Raw genomic sequence first — 18,320 nt, 5'->3', positions numbered from 1 at the left:
GAAGTGGGTCGGCCCTAATTTTAAAAACCTCGGGCCCTATTTTAAAAATGGAAGTGTGTCGACCCTGATTTCAAAAACTCCGGGCCCAATTTTAAAAATGGAAGTGGGCTGGCCCTAATTTTAAAAAGAAACCCAGGCCTTGTTTTTGAAAAATTGAAATGGGCTGGCTCATTTTGTGACTTAAGCCCATTGTCACAAATCTCAGGGTCCACACGTGACCTGAACACGTGCCAATCGCTCACCCGGATAGGCCCACTTAAACTCACCCGAGCATCATTCAACTCACCCGGGTTGACTCGCACGAGTCAACCCCGGTTTAACTCACACGTTCACCAAGCCAAGGGAGAGTTGACTCATCCTCAACTCCACTAGTTCACTTGAAACCCTAATCTGAACAGACTCACAAATTCAAATCATTACATGTACCCCATTTACATCACACACATCACTAGTATTTCTTTTCGCAGCAAAAAAATAGATGAAAAAAGAAAGAAAAAAGAAGAGAAAACAAAAAGCATGAAAAAAAAATAAAAAAGAAAAAAGGAAAAACTTATCTTTCTGAGAGTTCCTCTCCTTTTCCGCCGGACACAAAGTTAACTCGAGGTCTCCTGGGCTTTCCTGCATTTCCTGATCATTATGGTCCCAAGCCTCATTCTGGCCTGCTTCTGAAAGAGCGAGAGAGTAAGGGTGAGGAGACAGAAAGGGCTTCCACCTAGGAAAAGAGAGAAAGTGAGAAGGACTGAGATACAGAAAGGGTGAGAAAAGAGGCATGATGGAAGCTAGGGTTTCAGGGTGACAGAACGGAGGAAGAAGAAGAGATGGGGAGAGAAGAACAAAGGAAAGAAAAGAGAAAAGGGCAGAGAGAGAAGAACAGAAGAAAGAAAAAAGAAGAGGGAAGAGAGAGAGAGAGAGAGAGAGAGAGAGAGAGAGATATGCGAGGGAATGGCAAGAAAAAAATGAACAGAACGAGAAAATTTGGTTTAAGTATCTTAGGCTTAGGAACCATAGGATGTTGCCACGTGGAACCTCCATGACCCTCAGATCCAGCTCGTGCACGGCCAAAATCAGGACCGTTCGTTTGAGATTCTTTTTGAACGATCCAGATGAAGCCACTTTGATGATAGATCTACAACCGTTCGATCTAGTTCTGCTTGAAGGGCCATGATTTCACCAATCAACATCTCTAACTTGTTTAACCTCCGCCATTCGATACCCACTGAGCATCAATGAACCTGATCATCTACGTCAAAGGCATCAATTTCAACCCGCTCCTCCAAATGGCGCGTGGCGAGCGAGTCACTTTCGTTATCAATGTTGGGAGGCGCTTTGTCTCCTAGCCGTCCGATCTTCAACACATCAATAACTAGGGATTCGTGTGCATCAGAGGACATTCATTGCACCGTTCCCTTTCATTTGCCCATCGCCACATGGCATGAATGTCCCCTCGTGTTTAATGCTCACAGCAAGCCGTTGGATCTCTTTTCTCCATGAGCAGCTATGATGAGGCCACTTCAGCAATCCTCACCCATGTGCGTTCTCCATCAGCCACGCGACACGTGGCCACCCTATTCCCCTCAGGCGTCAAATCATTGTTGTTGAGTGGATGCCCAAGATCGAGCCACGTAGGGGATCTAACCCTCATGGTCTCATGCACTCGTAGCCTGCCACGTGGTGCCATTGGCCTTGGTCGGCCTTAAAGGGGTCTTCCTAGACCGGTCAATGTTTGACCGGTCCTGCCCTCCTCCCCAAATCTGTTCTTACCGGTTTATCTTATTTTATTTTCTTTTAAATAATTCCTTTTAAAAATTTCAAATAAAATCCATAACAACTCATAAAATTTCAGGAAAAATGCCAAAAAATCTAGAAAAATAAGAAAATTCCCTATAAATATTTTAAATCATAATTCCATTACACATATTCATTAAACACTCTCATCCCCCCCCCCCCTCCATGCACACACACATGCATGTACACCCCCACACACGTGCACTTGTGTTCATACATGTCCACACTCACTCATGCATGCACATGCATGCGATTTGACTCATATGCACCCATTCATATACCCATGCATGCATGCGATTTGACTCATATGCACCCATTCATATACCCATGCATGCATGCATGTAGTCACACACGCCCACACATTTACATTCATACACTCAAGCATATACTCACATACGCACACTCACATATCCATGCATTCATGTACGTATACCATATTCGTACGTACATGTTCACATACTCATGCATGAACATGCACGCAACACATACATCCACACACTTATGCATGCGCACACACATTCATGCACGTACCCAATGCACACACATTCATGCATGTACTCACTCATACATGCACCTGAACACACACAACCCACGCGGAAGGCAACACATGTTGACTCGAGATGGTCTAAACCAAGACCTTAAACTACTTCCCCCCCCCCCCCTCGGGACCAGTTAGTGCTCAACCAACTCCTCCCCCGAACCGGTTCATGCCAGTTTCCTCCATTTCACTTGTTTATTATTATTTAGATATCCAGAAAATTCATAGAAAATCAATAAAAATTTAAAAATTTTTAGAAAAACTCCAAAAATATTTTCAGACTTTGACTTCCATAGTTTTTTTCTTAATTTAATTTGTGCTATTTTAAAGTTCGGCAAAAATATTGAAAAAATCACAAAAAAATGTTTTCACACTTAGAAAAAATCACAAAAATATTTTTTTAAGCATAGAAAATCATTTCCATTCCAAAAAAATTCCAAAAAAAAAAAAACTTCCCAGAATATTATTTTCCAACTTAGAAAAATCCTATGAGAATTCAAAATCTAGGAGAGTATTTTATACCTTATTTTCTTGATTTTTCATCCCGATGTAAGAACCCGAATCGTGGTATGTGGATGATTTAATATTTGAAAGAAGGGTAAAGTGGTAATTTGGGCAGGCTTCGTTGACAAAGCCAGAGTTTGTCAACGAAGTCCCTTTTGTTCTTGATGACGAAATTCAGTGTCTCGTTGACAAAGAGATCCCAAGGGATTTTGGAAAAAAATCTGGAACCTCGGCTCATCGACAAGGCCACCGTCACGTCGACGAAGGTAATGGTGGACTCATCAACAAGGATGCCAATTCGTCGACGAATTCACCCGAGTCAAAGGGCTATAAATATCCAAAAGAGTTCCTTCCAAGCTAAGTTAGCTTCATTTTCTCTCCCTCCCTCTCTTTAGAACTCGAAGCTCTCACTCTCTCTTGATTTCTTCGTCGTTCGTCGCCTGATTCGTAAATTGGACGTTACTGCGAGGATCAGGGAAGGATTCTCTACATTTCTAGCGAATTGGAATTTCGTTTCGAGCGATTTCAAGTTTTGGACTAAAATCAAGTTAAGTCTTGGTTTTCATTTCTGATTCAGAATATGTGTAGTAGTATGAATTGTAAGCATATATTGTACTATGGTTTGTAGGTTTTGGAGTTTCGGTTCGTAGTTTTGGGGATCGTAGAGTTCATAGTTGGAATTCGGGTTAAGGTGAGGGATTCAGTTTATAGCAGTTACTTTTCGAAATCGGGATCAGTAAGCTTTAAGGCTACGATCGTATGTATGTTTTGGTATCTTGTTGGCCTAATAAGGTTTACAATTCTTATTTTGATGATAACAAATCAATGATGTGTTTAATATGGTTCAAGTGAAATTTTTTCAGGAAAGTGACAAAGCTCAAGTGCATAAGGAAGCCTATGGATTACAAAGAATTCTTGAAAAATATAATAAAGCTTATGGATTACAAAGAGCATGAGGAATAAAGTTATACTGGTGAAAAGCTCAAAGAAAAGATTGAAACCACAAAGATGATGGAAGAACAAGATTGAAAATTAAAGAATTATATTTTTCAAGGATGTTCTAAATGTAAGTACTTCAAAGTAAATTTCAAGTCTAAATTTATTTGAAGCTCTCAAGTAATTCAGAAATATATTTTTTTATACTATAAAGAATATTTTTATAATCAATGAAAAGAAAGAGTATTTGAAAAAGAAAAAATTTTTAAAAAAGGGCCAGGCAACTGCCATGATGTGGCAACTGACTGCCAAATTAAGTAAAAGGTTTTTCAAAAAGTCAGTAGCTAGAAAGGTGACTGCCTAAACCTGTTAGACGCCTGCGTGAACAAGCCAGGCGACTGCCAGCATTCTGTGTTGAGAGTTTGTTCTGTGACAGGCAGCTGCCACTTGAACGTTGGCATTAAATCTCTCAACGGGTAAATTTTTTAAACCACGTTTTGGACATAATTATTTTAAAACACTTGGAAACGATTTTAAGGAAAGTTTGGGAGTAATGAATGGCTTCTAAACATCTATAAATAGCCCCAATCTTCAAAGGTTTTCTACAAAAAGCAATATTCAAGGTTTTTGAAACTAAGAAATCTTCAAAGGTTTTTAGATCAAACAATCTTCAAAAGTTTTTGAGATCAAGCAACCTTCAAAGGATTTTAGATCAAACAACCTTCAAAGGTTTTTAGATCAAGCAACCTTCAAAAGTTTTTAGATCAAGCAATCTTCAATGGTTTTGAGATCAAGCAATCTTCAAGCATTCAAAGTTCTCAAAGGATCTCAAACTATCTTATGTTCAAACTACTGATTTGCTATTGATTTATACTTTGAAGCAAAGCTTTCAAAAGTCAGAATCTTTCATCTTTTGAAAATTATTTGGTGATTCATACTAAGTATTGAGCTTAAAATTCTTTTATATTTGAATTACTTTGAAGTATCATTGTGCTGATTATTGTACTAATCTACTCTACTGTGAGAGTTTTTCTTTTGTACACAAAATCTTTTTTTCTTAATTCTTAGACGATTCAGCGTTTTTGAATTGTTGGACCAAACGAGGGATCGTCGTTTGGAGAGGCGGGCTCTAGCCTAACAGAAGGAGTGGTTGTAAACAGGTGTTGTTTCACTCGGTAACGGAACTGATATAGTGGAACGCTTTGGTGTTTTTCCAAGGGCGAGGACGTAGGTTGTGTTGAAGCCGAACCTCGTAAAAATCTTGTGTCTTTCTCTTTGCTTTACTTTATATTCTTTACTGGCTATTGTTGTATGGTTTAAAAGTACAGGTTGCAGTCTTTTTTTTTAAGTGAGAAAGAAACAAAGATACTTGATATTTAGAAAGTACGTTTTGATTAACCATTTACAGAAACCCAAAAGGGAGTACGTTGGTTAATCTGCGGAAATCTTGATCAAGAGAAGTGCATACTAAAAGCTTACAGGGAAATCAACAAAAGCTCTAATATTCTTGGTTGAGTGATTGAATTACTTTGATTCCATTAATTGACTTGTGAATTTAAATTTTAGTTTTTTACGTGTGATTATCATTTATATATTTTGTTTTCTGGGTATTAAAATCAAAAGCTTAAAAATCATTAAAATCTAAAAGAATCCAATTCACTCCCCCTCTTGGGAAGCTATTCCTTATTTCATATCTTATTTGGGGAAATCTATCAGGTAAAAATACAAAATTTTTGAGTTACAGTTTTCGGGAAAATTTGGAGATTTCGGGTATCATCTCTCCTTTGTTTGGAAAACCATTAGTTTTTTTTAAACTGTATTATTGAGATGACTGTTATCCATATTTGTATGAAATTTATACTTGAATTGGAAAACGATAGGATTTTCTATAAACCAAATAAGTGTGGTATGTATGGTTGTATGTAACTGTTCCAGGTATTTGTAAAACAGCTAATGGCGGCTAATTACAGTACGCTGATATGTATAGGAGTGTGAGCTCCAAAATGATTTTAGGTTTTGTGAAATCGTCTAGTGGTGGCTAATTACCGTACGTTGAAACAATTATGTGACGTCTAATTACCGTACGCTGCGCCATGTACCGGTGTGAAAACCATGAGTGAGAGTGTCCGGCTCTATATCCGAAGGTGTGAAATATCACTACGTATCCCGGTTGGTCACCCAGGGGTGTGAGCTACACTGTATTGGCAATGTAATCACTGTGAGGTTTTGGGTTTCACGGAGTAGTTGTGTATGAGCAATGTAATCACTGTGAGGTTTCGGATTCATGGAGTAGTTGTGTACTAGTGTGAGCTACATCATATTGGCAATGTAATCGATGTGAAGCTTCGGGTTTCATAGCGTAGTTGTGTATTAGTGTGACGATGCTGACCGTATGTTTTGGGTATCGTATGTACTTGAATGCATTTGTGAAAATACTGGAACTGTATGGAAATGTTTTCGAACTGTATTGTATTGTATAGTGATATGTTTTGCATAAAATAATACTGGTATGCCACACACTGATATAACCTGCTTTCTTCCTTACTGAGAGGTGTCTCACCTCGAATGTACGTATAATGTTTTCAGATCCATCAGGTAGTCGTATTTAGCATCCTAGAAATTGGAAGCAGGGGTGTCATTAGCTGCTATTAGTACCTGATTAGGTATGAGATTTTGTAATCGGGATGTCGTGATGGTTTTTGTAGACACCCGGAATATATATGGTAATTATAGGATTGTATACCTTAGTATTGTATGGGTTCACGTATCCTAGCTTTGTATAGACTCTGGTATGGTATGTTATATAGATAGATGAAGCATTTTCCGCCGCGTAACTAATGAGTATGGATGTATATGTGTATGCGTATAGGGCATCCGTGTACCCCATGGGGTCAGACCCTCTCATTGTATTGTATCATGTATGTTTGAATTGATACAGAGACAAGTTAGGTTACTATATTCACACCTGGGACCCATCTGTGGGTACGAGGTGTGACAGCTTGGTATTAGAGCTAACCAAGTTGTTAGGTCTTGTAGACTTGGTTAGGTGTATTGATGTGTACATACCAGAGTATAAGATGTAGGAAATGGGTAGGGTAGGTCGAGGTTTGTGATGTTTCTAGACGGGGACTCATTGGCAGTGTTCTGTGTCCTTCCTGGAATGACGATTTTAGAAAGATCACGGCAAACCATGGATGGATTCGTGTTGGTGTGACGGGACAGGCTTATACCCGTGAGAGTAGTAGTTGACATGATTAGTTCTATGATTGTCTTAACTGTGTACGATATAGGAATTCTAACCAATTCCTATTTTGTTTTCAGAATAGAACCCAAGGATAATAACTTAGAGAGTGGCTCTGAGGAGATGGCAAGTGATGAGTCTCCTTCTGTGTCTCGTGGTTTGGCGAGACAGGTGATCCGAGAGATTGGGCGGAGTGTTAGGAGACAAGAAAGCTCTCCTACTGATGCGGGGTGTACCATCGAGAGGTTCACACTCATGCACCCTTCGACATTTACATGAGGACTTGATCCGATAGTGGCGGAGGACTGGGTGGAGAAGACTGAGAGGATTTTGGAAGTCCTCCACTGCACTGAGAAGCAGAAGGTCTTGTACGCTACCTTCCAACTGATTGGGGAGGCAAGGCGTTGGTAGATGGCAATGAGTTTTCTAAAGAGGCAGAGAGCCGGTCCATCTGGTATAACATGGGGCCACTTTAAAGAGGTATTTTTCAAGAGATACTTTTCGGTCTCCACTTAGGATGCGAAGGTCGATGAGTTCTCAAGCCTGACGCAAGGAACTCTGACGGTGCAAAGTATGTCGCCAGATTTATGAACTTGTCTCGATTTGAACCGTACTTGGTTTCGAATGAGTATGAGAAGGCTCGGAGGTTTGAAAGGGGTCTGAGGAAAGATATCCGCCGTCTTTTGGGGATGCTGCAGATCCGTGAGTTCTTTGTCTTGGTGGATAAAGCCACCATAGTTGAGATTGACCTTCAGGGAGATGAGGTAGTGCAGGATCAAGGGAAGAGGCTGGTATCTTCTGGTCCTTAGAGTGGTCCTCGATAGGGACAGTGCAAGAAGAAGAAGACTTACAGTTCCAGTTATTGGCAGAACACCGAACGACAGAGTTATCAGGGGGATCCATCCCCCACACCGTGCGCCAAGTGTCGTAAAAGGCACGATGGCGAATGTCAGCTGTTCTAGGGTAATTGCTACAACTATGGCAAGTCGAGCCACATGTCACAGAGCTGTTAGGCGCCAAGGAGAGAAACGCTTGCACAGGCCAAAATCATAGGAGGTATCAGATGCCTCGGGGAAATTATCAGGCAACCACGGCTCCTGCGAGGGTATATTCACTGACTCTAACAGGTGCAGAACACGCTGGGAATGTGGTGACAGGTACCATGTTATTGCTTTCGAATAGAGCTATTGTTTTATTTGATTCGGGTGCAACCCATTCATTTATATCTGCAAGTTTTGTTAGATGGTGTGGGGTTGAGACCCAAGTCATGAACGAGGTGTTATTTATTACTACGCCATCTGGGAGTGTATCATTTTGTAGGACGATGTTGGAAGACTGCCCAGTAGTAATTCAGGGGAAGCTGCTACAGACGAACCCTGTAGTATACGACATGTATGGTTTTGACATCATATTGGGGATGGATTGGCTATTCTCCAGTTTTGTAGTGATTGATTTTCGTAGGAAGGTAGTAGTGTTCATACCTCCTCAGGAGCAGGAGTACGAGTTCGTAGGATCATTTGTGCGTTCGATGCCACAGGTTCTATCAACGTTATAGGCGAGCAGGTTACTCTTGGATGAGTGTCAGGGGTACCTAGCTTGTGTGAAGAAACCGCCGCGTGATGAGTTGAGACTCAAAGATATTTGGGTAGTCAATGAGTTTCTAAATGTGTTTCCTGATGATTTACCCAGTTTACCTCTAGATTGTCAGGCGAAGTTTTCGATAGAGTTGCTACCTGGCAAGGTACCAATCTCTAAACCTCCATACCGGATGGCTCTAACAAAACTTCGAGAGTTGAAGGAGCAGTTACAGGAATTACTAGACCAGGGTCTTATTCGACCGAGTGTTTCGCCCTAGGGAGCTCCAATTTTGTTTGTGAAGAAGAAGGATGGGTCGATGCGTATGTGCATTGACTACCGTGAGATCAACAAAGTGACGGTGAATAACCATTACCCTTTGCCTCATATAGATGATCTCTTTAACCAGTTGTAGGGAATGCAGGTCTTTTCGAAGATTGAACTACGGTCAGGGTATCATCAGGTGAGGGTTAAATCTGAGGATGTAGCGAAAACTGCTTTCCGGACCAGATACGACCACTATGAGTTCTTGGTTATGCCCTTTGGGTTGACCAATGCACCGGAAGTGTTAATGGATGGATGAACAGGGTGTTTTATGAGTACTTGGATCACTCACTTCGTAGTGGTGTTCATCGATGACATTCTGGTATACTCGAGGAGTCCGGAAGAGCATGAGAGTCATCTGAGGTTAGTACTACAGATTCTGCGAGAAAGGAAGTTGTATGCCAAGCTGAAGAAGTGTGAATTATGGTTAAATCAGGTCGTGTCCTCAGGCCATGTGGTGTCTAAGGGCGGTATCTCTGTTGATCCTAGCAAGATTGAAGCTGTGGTCGACTGGGCGAGACCGAAGAATGTGCAGGAGGTTCGGAGTTTTCTGGTACTGGCGAGTTATTATCGTCGGTTCGTAGAGGGTTTCTCTAAATTTTCTGGACCTCTAACACGATTGATCAGGAAGGGGGTGAAGTTTGACTAGATTAATGGTTGTGAGAAATGCTTTCTTGAGTTAAAGCACTAGCTGGTTACTGCTTTAGTATTGACCATTCCTTTGGGGGATGGAGGAATTGTGATCTATAGCGACGCGTGCCTGAAGGATTTGGGATGTGTGCTTATGCAACAAGGTAAAGTGGTATCTTATGCTTCTCGTCAACTTAAGGAGTATGAGAAGAATTACCCTACACATGATTTGGAATTGGCTGCTGTAGTTTATGCCCTAAAGATCTGGCGACACTACCTGTACAGTGTTCAATGTGAGATTTTCATTGACCACAAAAGTTTAGGTACTTTTTCACGTAGAATGAGCTGAATATGAGGCAAAGGCGGTGGCTAGAGTTGATCAAAGACTACGATTGCATGATTAGTTATCACTCGGGGAAGGCTAATGTGGTAGCAAATGCGTTGAATCGGAAGTCAAAACATGCAGCAGTATCTACAGTTGTAGCTCAGCATCATGTCAGACGAGATCTAGAAAGCCTTGGTATGGAGTTGGTGTCGGGTGATCATCAAGCTTTCATTGCTAGCTTGGTGATCCAACCGACCTTGTTTAAGCGTATTAAAGCCGCACAAGCTAGTGATGCGGAGTTGGCTGAGATTGTGGAGAAAGTGCAGCAGAGTTTGGCTATGGATTTTAACATCTCTGATAGAGGTGTGATGAGGTTTGGGACCAGGCTATGTGTTCCAAACGACGATGAGATCAGAAGGACAATTCTGGAGGAAGCACATCGTTCTTTGTATACGGTACATCCGGGTAGCACAAAGATGTATCAGGATTTGCTCGAGTCCTTATGGTGGAGTGGTATGAAGAGGGATATTTCCTGGTTCGTGGAGCAGTGTCTGACGTGTCAACAGGTGAAAGTTGAACATCAGAGGCTGGTAAGGCTGTTGCAGCCTTTGCCTATTCCGGTGTGAAAATGGGAACACATTTCTATGGACTTTGTTATTGGATTGTCGCCAGCGCTTCACGGGCAGAATGCCATTTGGGTAATTGTGGACAGGTTGACGAAATCTACTCACTTTGTACTGATGAAGGTTAGCTACACTTTAAGTAGGCTAGCGAACCTGTATTTGCATGAGATAGTGAGAATGCACGGTGTATCGGTGTCCATTGTTTCAGATCAAGATCCAAGGTTTACTTCTCGATTCTGGAAGAGCTTGCAAGAAGCACTAGGGACGAAACTTATTTTTAGTACAGCATTCCACCCCCTAGACTGATGGACAATCGAAGAGGGCGATATAAATCTTGGAGGATATGTTACGGGCTTGTGTATTAGACTTCGATGGTAGTTGGATTCAGTTTCTGCCACTAGTGGAGTTTGCCTATAACAATAGCTTCCAAGCTAGTATAGGGATGGCACCGTTTGAAGCTTTGTATGGTCGGAGGTGTCAATCTCCTTTGTATTGGGATGAGGTCGGTGAACGTCAAGTTTTAGGACCTGAACTCGTGCAGCAAGCGTTTGAGAAGGTAGGTTTGATCCGCGAGAGGATTAGATTAGTTCAGAGTCAATAAAAGAGTTACGCGAATGTTCGCCGCCGTGAGTTGGAGTTCGAGGTGGGGGGTAAGGTATTCCTTAGAATCGCTCCAATGAAGGGAGTGATGAGATTCGGGAGGAAGGGCAAGTTGAGCCCGAGGTACATCGAACCATTCGAGGTTATTGAGCGAGTGGGTCCGGTAGCCTACAGAGTTGCACTCCCCCCAGCACTCTCGAGGGTCCACGATGTATTTCACGTATCCATGTTGAGAAGGTACATGTTGGATCCATCACATGCTATTAGTTATGATGAGTTGGAAATTGAGGGTACTTTAGCATATGAGGAAATACTTGTTCAGGTTCTGGACTGTAAAGTTTAGAAGCTTCATACCAAAGATATACCATTAGTGAAAGTATTGTGGCGAAACCACGAGGTTGAGGAAGCTTCTTGGGAACTGGAAACAGAAATATACCAGAAGTATCCACAGTTGTTCTGAGTAGTAGTTGGATAGCAGGGTGGTATGAGTATGTATGTATGTATGTAATACTCTATTATCGTATTAGTATTGGGTGGTTAGTCTTTGGGAGAGTCTTGTTGTATTGTAAGCTCTCGAGGCCACGTATGTATGTAACCACGGTATTCCTCTGCCATAAGTGAGGGAATGTATGTATGTATGTATCATGACGGAGCTGCGTATAAATGGCCACCGTTTTCTCTAAAGTATGTATGTATGTATCATGACGGGGCTGCGTATAAATGGCCGTCGTTTTCTTTAGAGTATGTATGTATGTATCGTAACGGGGCTGCGTATAAATGGCCTCCGTTTTCTTTAGAGTATGTATGTATCGTAATGGGGTTGCGTATAAATGGCCTCTGTTTTCTTTAGAGTATGTATGTATCGTAGAGGAGCTGCGTATATATCTTCTTCGTTTCACCTCAGAGTGTGTATGTATGTAGTAGTATGAATGTGTTCGTAATTTGGGCAAGCTTTGCCGATGAAGCCAGAGTTCGTCGATGAAGTCCTTTTTGTTCTCGACGATGAAATTCAATGTTTCGTCGACGAGGAGATCCCGAGGGATTTTGGAAAAAACTCTGGAACCTCGATTCGTCAACGAGGACACCAATTCATCGAAGAATTCACCTGAGTCAAAGGGCTATAAATATCCAAAAGGATTGCTTCCAAGCTAAGTTAGCTTGATTTTCTCTCCCTCTCTCTTTAGAACTCGAAGCTCTCTTTCTCTCTCTCTCTTGATTTCTTTGTCGTTCGTCTCCTGATTCATAAATTGGATGTTACTGCAAGGATCAGGGAAGGATTCTCTACGTTTCTAGAGGATCGAAATTTATTTCGAGCGATTTCGGGTTTCGGATTAAAATTGAGGTAAGTCTCAATTTTCGTTTCTGATTCAAAATATGTGTAGTAGTACGAATTATAAGCATGTATTGTACTGTGGTTTATAGGTTTTGGAGTCTCGGTTCGTAGTTTTGGGGACCGTTGAGTTCGTAGTTGGAATTCGAGTTAAGGTAAGGGGATTCAGCTTATATCAGTTACTTTTCGAAATCGGAATCAGTAAACTTGTAGGCTACGATCGTATGTATGTTTTGGTATCTTATTTAGGAAAATTTATTAGGTAAAAATATGGGATTTTTGGGTTACAGTTTTGGTGAAAATTTGGGGATTTTGGGTATCATCTCTGTTTTGTTTGGAAAACTGCTAGTTTTGTTTAAATTGTATTATTAAGATGACTGTTACCCATATTTGTATAAACTGTATACTTGAATTGGAAAATGATATGATTTGTCATAAACCAAATAAGTGTGGTATGTATGGTTATATGTAATTGTTCCACGTATTTGTAAAATAGTTAGTGGCGGCTAATTATCATACGCTGATATGTATAGGAGTGTGAGCTCCAAAATGATTCCAGGTTTTGTGAAATCGGCTAGTGGCGGTTAATTACTATACACCGAAACAGCTATGTGGCGGCTAATTACCATACGTTGCACCATGTACCGGTGTGAAAACCCTGGGTAAGAGTGTTCGGCTCTATATCCGAGGGTGTGAAATATCACTACGTATCCCAACTGGTCACCGAGGGGTGTGTGCTACATTGTATTGGCAATGTATTCGCTGTGAAGTTTCGAGTTTCACGGAGTAGTTGAGTATGGGCAATGTAATCTCTATGAGGCTTCGGATTCATAGAATAGTTGCGTACTAGTGTGAGCTACATCATATTGGCAATGTAATCGTTGTGAAGCTTCGGGTTTCATAGCGTAGTTGCGTATTAGTGTGACAACACTGACCGTATGTTTTGGGTCTAGTATGTACTGGAATGCATTTGTGAAAATACTGGAACTGTATGGAAATGTTTTCGAACTGTATAGTATTGTATAGTGATATGTTTTGCCTATATTAATACTGGTATGCCACACACTAATATAACCTACTTTCTTCCTTACTAAGAGGTGTCTCACCCCGAATGTACGTACAATGTTTTCAGGTCCATCAAGTAGCCGTATTTAGCATCCTAGCAATTGGAAGCGGGGGTGTCATTAGCTGCTGTTAGTACCTGATTAGGTACGAGATTTTGTAACTGGGTTGTCGTGATGGCATTTGTAGACACCCGGAATATGTACGGTAATTTTGGGATTTTATACCTTAGTATTGTACAAGTTCACGTATCCTAGTTTTGTACAGCCTCTGGTATGGTATGTTATATAGATAGATGAAGCATTTTTCGTTGCGTAACTGATGAGTATGGATGTATATGTGTATGCATATAGGGCATCCATGTACCCCACGGGGTCAGACCCTCTTATTGTATTGTATCATGTATGTTTGAATTGATACAGAGACAAGTTAGGTTACTATATTCACACCTGGGACCCATCTGCAGGTACGGGGCGTGACACCCGATGATTGCAACAAAGGGCATAGGCTCTTCGGAGTATTGGATTGCCCCAGTTATGAGGGAATACCTATATAGTATCTGTTTTTTGTATTTTCTTTTATTTTTGGAAGGGAGTAATTTCGAAAGGCTTACTATATTTATTTTGGGATAATTTTCAATTAATCTGGTATCGTTCATAAGAACGGGCGTGTAGGGGGTGCTAATACCTTCCCCTCGCGTAACCAAACCCTCAAGCCCGACTCTGGTGACGCAGATCGAATCTACCCCTAACTATCAATCAAGTGTTATAATCAGACTTCAAAAGGTTAGTGGTGAATTCATCACACATTGTTTTTTGCACGAAAATCACTTTTTCAAAACACACATCTATTTTTCCCAGTTCGCAACCTCACTCATTTGCCAGAGTGTTCTCTGGCCAGGTCCATGACGTCGCAACAACTTGGCGACTCTACGGGGATGCCAAGACCATTATCATTTAAATTCACCATTTTTCCCAGTTCGCAGCCGCACCTCCCTCCAGAGTGGCCTTTAGCGGGTCCGGGACATCGCGATAGCTTGGCGACTCCGCTAGGGACACTTGAGAGTCGAGCCGATGAATAATTAAGGATTATCCCAAAATCAAATCTAATGAGCCTTCTTGATTACACCTTCCCTGTTTTGTACACATTGTCCATATGATTATTTTGTTTACAGGTACTTCGTGAATAAATCACAGTAAGTAATCAAATAAATGCTCGGCTTTGCTTGTGTTTTCATTATCCACTAAATGAGCATGCGATTAACTGTGAATGCCTTAATTTAACATAAGATGATAAGCATGTGACTATTTGTTTCCATGACTGGTGTAAATAAAGCATGTGTTTAATTTTGAATAATAGATGGATGTGGGGTAGAGGGTGTAGGCTAAAACTATTAAACTCACACACTCTCACAACTCTATACCTTCCCTTTCCCTTTTAGGATTAGAAAGGAGTGTAATAGTGTCAGTCCCCATGTGGCAAGGCCTATAGGGACCCATGAACCACTCTGCTCAGTGCGAGCTTCATCTAGACCTCTGTGAGGGAGGATGGAGTATTAATATGGGGACCTTTTGTCGGTAGGGATTAGAGCTTACCCACACATGTTTGTCCATAACCCCCTTGCCTAGGGTAGAGCCTTAGAGAACCTTGTGTATATCTAGAATTACCTTGGGACTAGGACAGAGGCTCCATCCTTCTCCATATGACCTCATATGTATGTGTCTTGTGCTTTGAAATGTGTTGCATATTTACTGACATGCTGCATTCATATAGGCATCCCCATTTGTTTTGCCAAAGTTCTGGTAAAGATCTAACTCATCCATGGAGAACACGGTGGTCCATCATGAAACAGAGTCAGCAGTGTAGCTATATTTTGAAAATTAACAAAGGAAGTGGGGTGACAGTGCAAGCAAGGGATCTATGGTTGAGATATTAGACAGGGTTGACATCAATGCTCGATCCAATTCATTGAAAGAGCTGAGAGACATTTGGAAGGGATGGACGCCCCAGAGTCATTTGACCTTTTCTCAGATATACGAACACATTGGCTTTCTATTTGCATGTATATGTAAACCCTCATGTAATTGAAGCATTGGTGGAATTCTGGAATCCATCTTACTGCTGCTTTTTTCTAGATGGTGTAGATCTAGCTCCCACCATGGAAGAGTACATCTCACTGTTGCATCTAGCTAAACTTCCAACACCCTACAAGACATATGTGCCTGCTTGAACATCTATCGCCAAAGAACTATTTAAAGTAACTGGGGTTAAGGTCCAGAAGCTGGGAGAATCAAAAGTCACCTGGGAACACTTAAAAGAGTCGATAAAGAAGGAGGAAGGGGAAGATGCATAGCTGCACTTGTTGGCACTAGCCATCTATGGCCTGCTTATATTTCCAAAGGAACTGGGGACCATTGACCATGCAACCATTGCCTTCGTGGTGTAGGTGAAGGAAGGGGTTAACCCTATCCACGGGATTCTGGTAGAAATGTTCCGGTTTCGGTCTCTTAACAATTGCCGAACCAAAAGGCATACTAGGTTGACTTGCTGTGTACCATTATTGTATGTCTGGATAATCAGTCACTTACCGTGTATTCATGGGTACTTTCATGCTTCATTCTCAACAGTCAGAATCCCTTTGGAAGAATTTGAGGTAGCTTAGTGGGAAGGACACGCTAGCAAGACTGAATGGAAGGTGTTGCAAAATCTGGTGAATAAGGGGATCGTATGGCAAGCACCGTGGATGGATCTGTTGAAAGTAGTATACAAATGTGGAAACCTCCCCTAGGTCCCACTGCTAGGCCCCTAGGGAGGAATATCCTATGCACCCCTCATGTTTAGAAGACAGGTGGGCGCAATGCAGTTCATACCCATGACCCACGGATTGGCATATGCTCAATTCACACATGAGGACAATGATAGCCAAAAGAGGGTTTGAGAGTTCGTTGTATCCTAGAATCATGTGCACATGGTAGAATCTAGCAATCAGAACTCTAGACCCCAAGAAAGTTATGAACTATGGAGGTTTAACATAGTAAACCCTCGGGTCAAGTGGGAGACAAGAGCACCGACAACGGAGAAACAACCTGAAAGAAATTGAAGAAAAATATGATATGGCGCTTGGTCGAAAAACCTAACTGGTGAGGGAGTCTAAAGCAGAAATTGAAGAAAAATCTCAATACATACAGGAACTAGGAACGATATGACAAGCAGAGATACCATTATAACAAAGTTTTAATTTAACTCTATTTGATATTGAGATACATTTCGACAAGTAAATTGTGCATTTCTAGACTTTCTAACGAATAAAATCTTAATGGTCAAACATGGAAAGTGATTCCTTTAAATTTTTTTATTTTTATCTCTCTTTTTTAAATTCCAAACAAGAGCTTAATTTTTTTTAAATTAAACTAAAAGGCATCTCTAAATTTCCTAAACTATTCTACATTCCTAGACTTTCCAACAGCTATTTTAAATTAAAAAAAAAAACTCATTGAAATTATTTGTATGATAAAATAAATGGAGAGTTGCTTTTGTTAATAAAATTATAAGTTTAAGGAACTCTTTGGAAATCGTCAAAAAATTTTAAGGTTCTTTTGCAATGAGTATGCACTGTTGACCTTATAGTTCACACCCTGTTTTGATAATGACAAATACACTAATATTTAATGACTATCAAGTGTAAGTGCAGGTTTTTATTAACAGATCAAGAAATGGCACTTGAAGCAAAGCATGAAGACCCTAAAGGCTACTTTAATGTTGTAATTCATTTTAATTCAATAAGGGTCTGTAATAGTAATTAGGAGAAAAGATCTGTAATAATTATCTACATATCATGCATATAGGATAAATTGTAAGCTCAAAAAGACCTAGAATGACCTTAGGACCCACATGCATGCACTTTTAATATGAATAGGATTAATGTATAAGGGGATTAGAACCGAAATGCATTAAAAATGAATGTTCGGTCAACCGAACCGGAATGTATAAAAGCATTCGGTCGACCGAACCAGTCAGAGGTCAATGTTTTGACCATAGTATGGTCGACAGAACATTTTCGAGTTCACAAAACTTGGTAAACCGAACTCCCATTGGGTCAACGGTTTGATCCCTCGGTCGACCGACCAGAAATATATAGGCAACGCCCTGGTCGAACGAACCCTCACGTGGGAAATATCAATGCCATGGTCGACCGAACCATTGAGTACAAATTTCATCTAATCAACCGAACCGCGTGAAATTGGAAAATCGCCTTTAAAACCCTCAGTACGGTGGACCCAACTCTCAGTTCAATTTTTCAGTGGTCGACAGAACTATGTTACTTGGTTAACCGAATCTTAAGTTCGGTCAAATGGTGCTCTCAAGTTGAAAATTTTTTTACTGAGGTTTGAAATATTTAAACAGGGTTAACTTTGCTAAATTATTTTAAAACAGTTCTAATAATTCTCTATATGTCCTAAACAGTCATAATTTGGTCTTTATCTATAAATATGAGTTCATTTGTGAGGATTAGAAAAAGATTAGCGAAAATCATTGGCAAAAATCCTCTCTATTTCCAAAAGTTCATATTGCCCATTTTACTTCAAAACACTCTCAAATCTTCATTCCTTTGATATATCTTAACTTTGTGAGAGTTCTATATTGGGTTATTGATTAGTATAGATTGTTCATACTCTCATTTACTTGGCTTGATTGTTTGATATTATTTTGGAGAGTTTAGCAAATTTTATCCCATAGATTTGAATATAGTAAATCTTGTGTTTGGATAAACTCATAGGCTTGAGGATCTTTGCATTGGCATTGCAAGATTCCTATAGCTTGATTTTGTTGTGCAACATATTTTCTAC

Source organism: Malania oleifera, chromosome 3 (genome assembly GCF_029873635.1).
Source record: "Malania oleifera isolate guangnan ecotype guangnan chromosome 3, ASM2987363v1, whole genome shotgun sequence".
NCBI lineage: Eukaryota > Viridiplantae > Streptophyta > Magnoliopsida > Santalales > Ximeniaceae > Malania > Malania oleifera.
Note: the sequence above shows the minus strand (reverse complement) of the source record.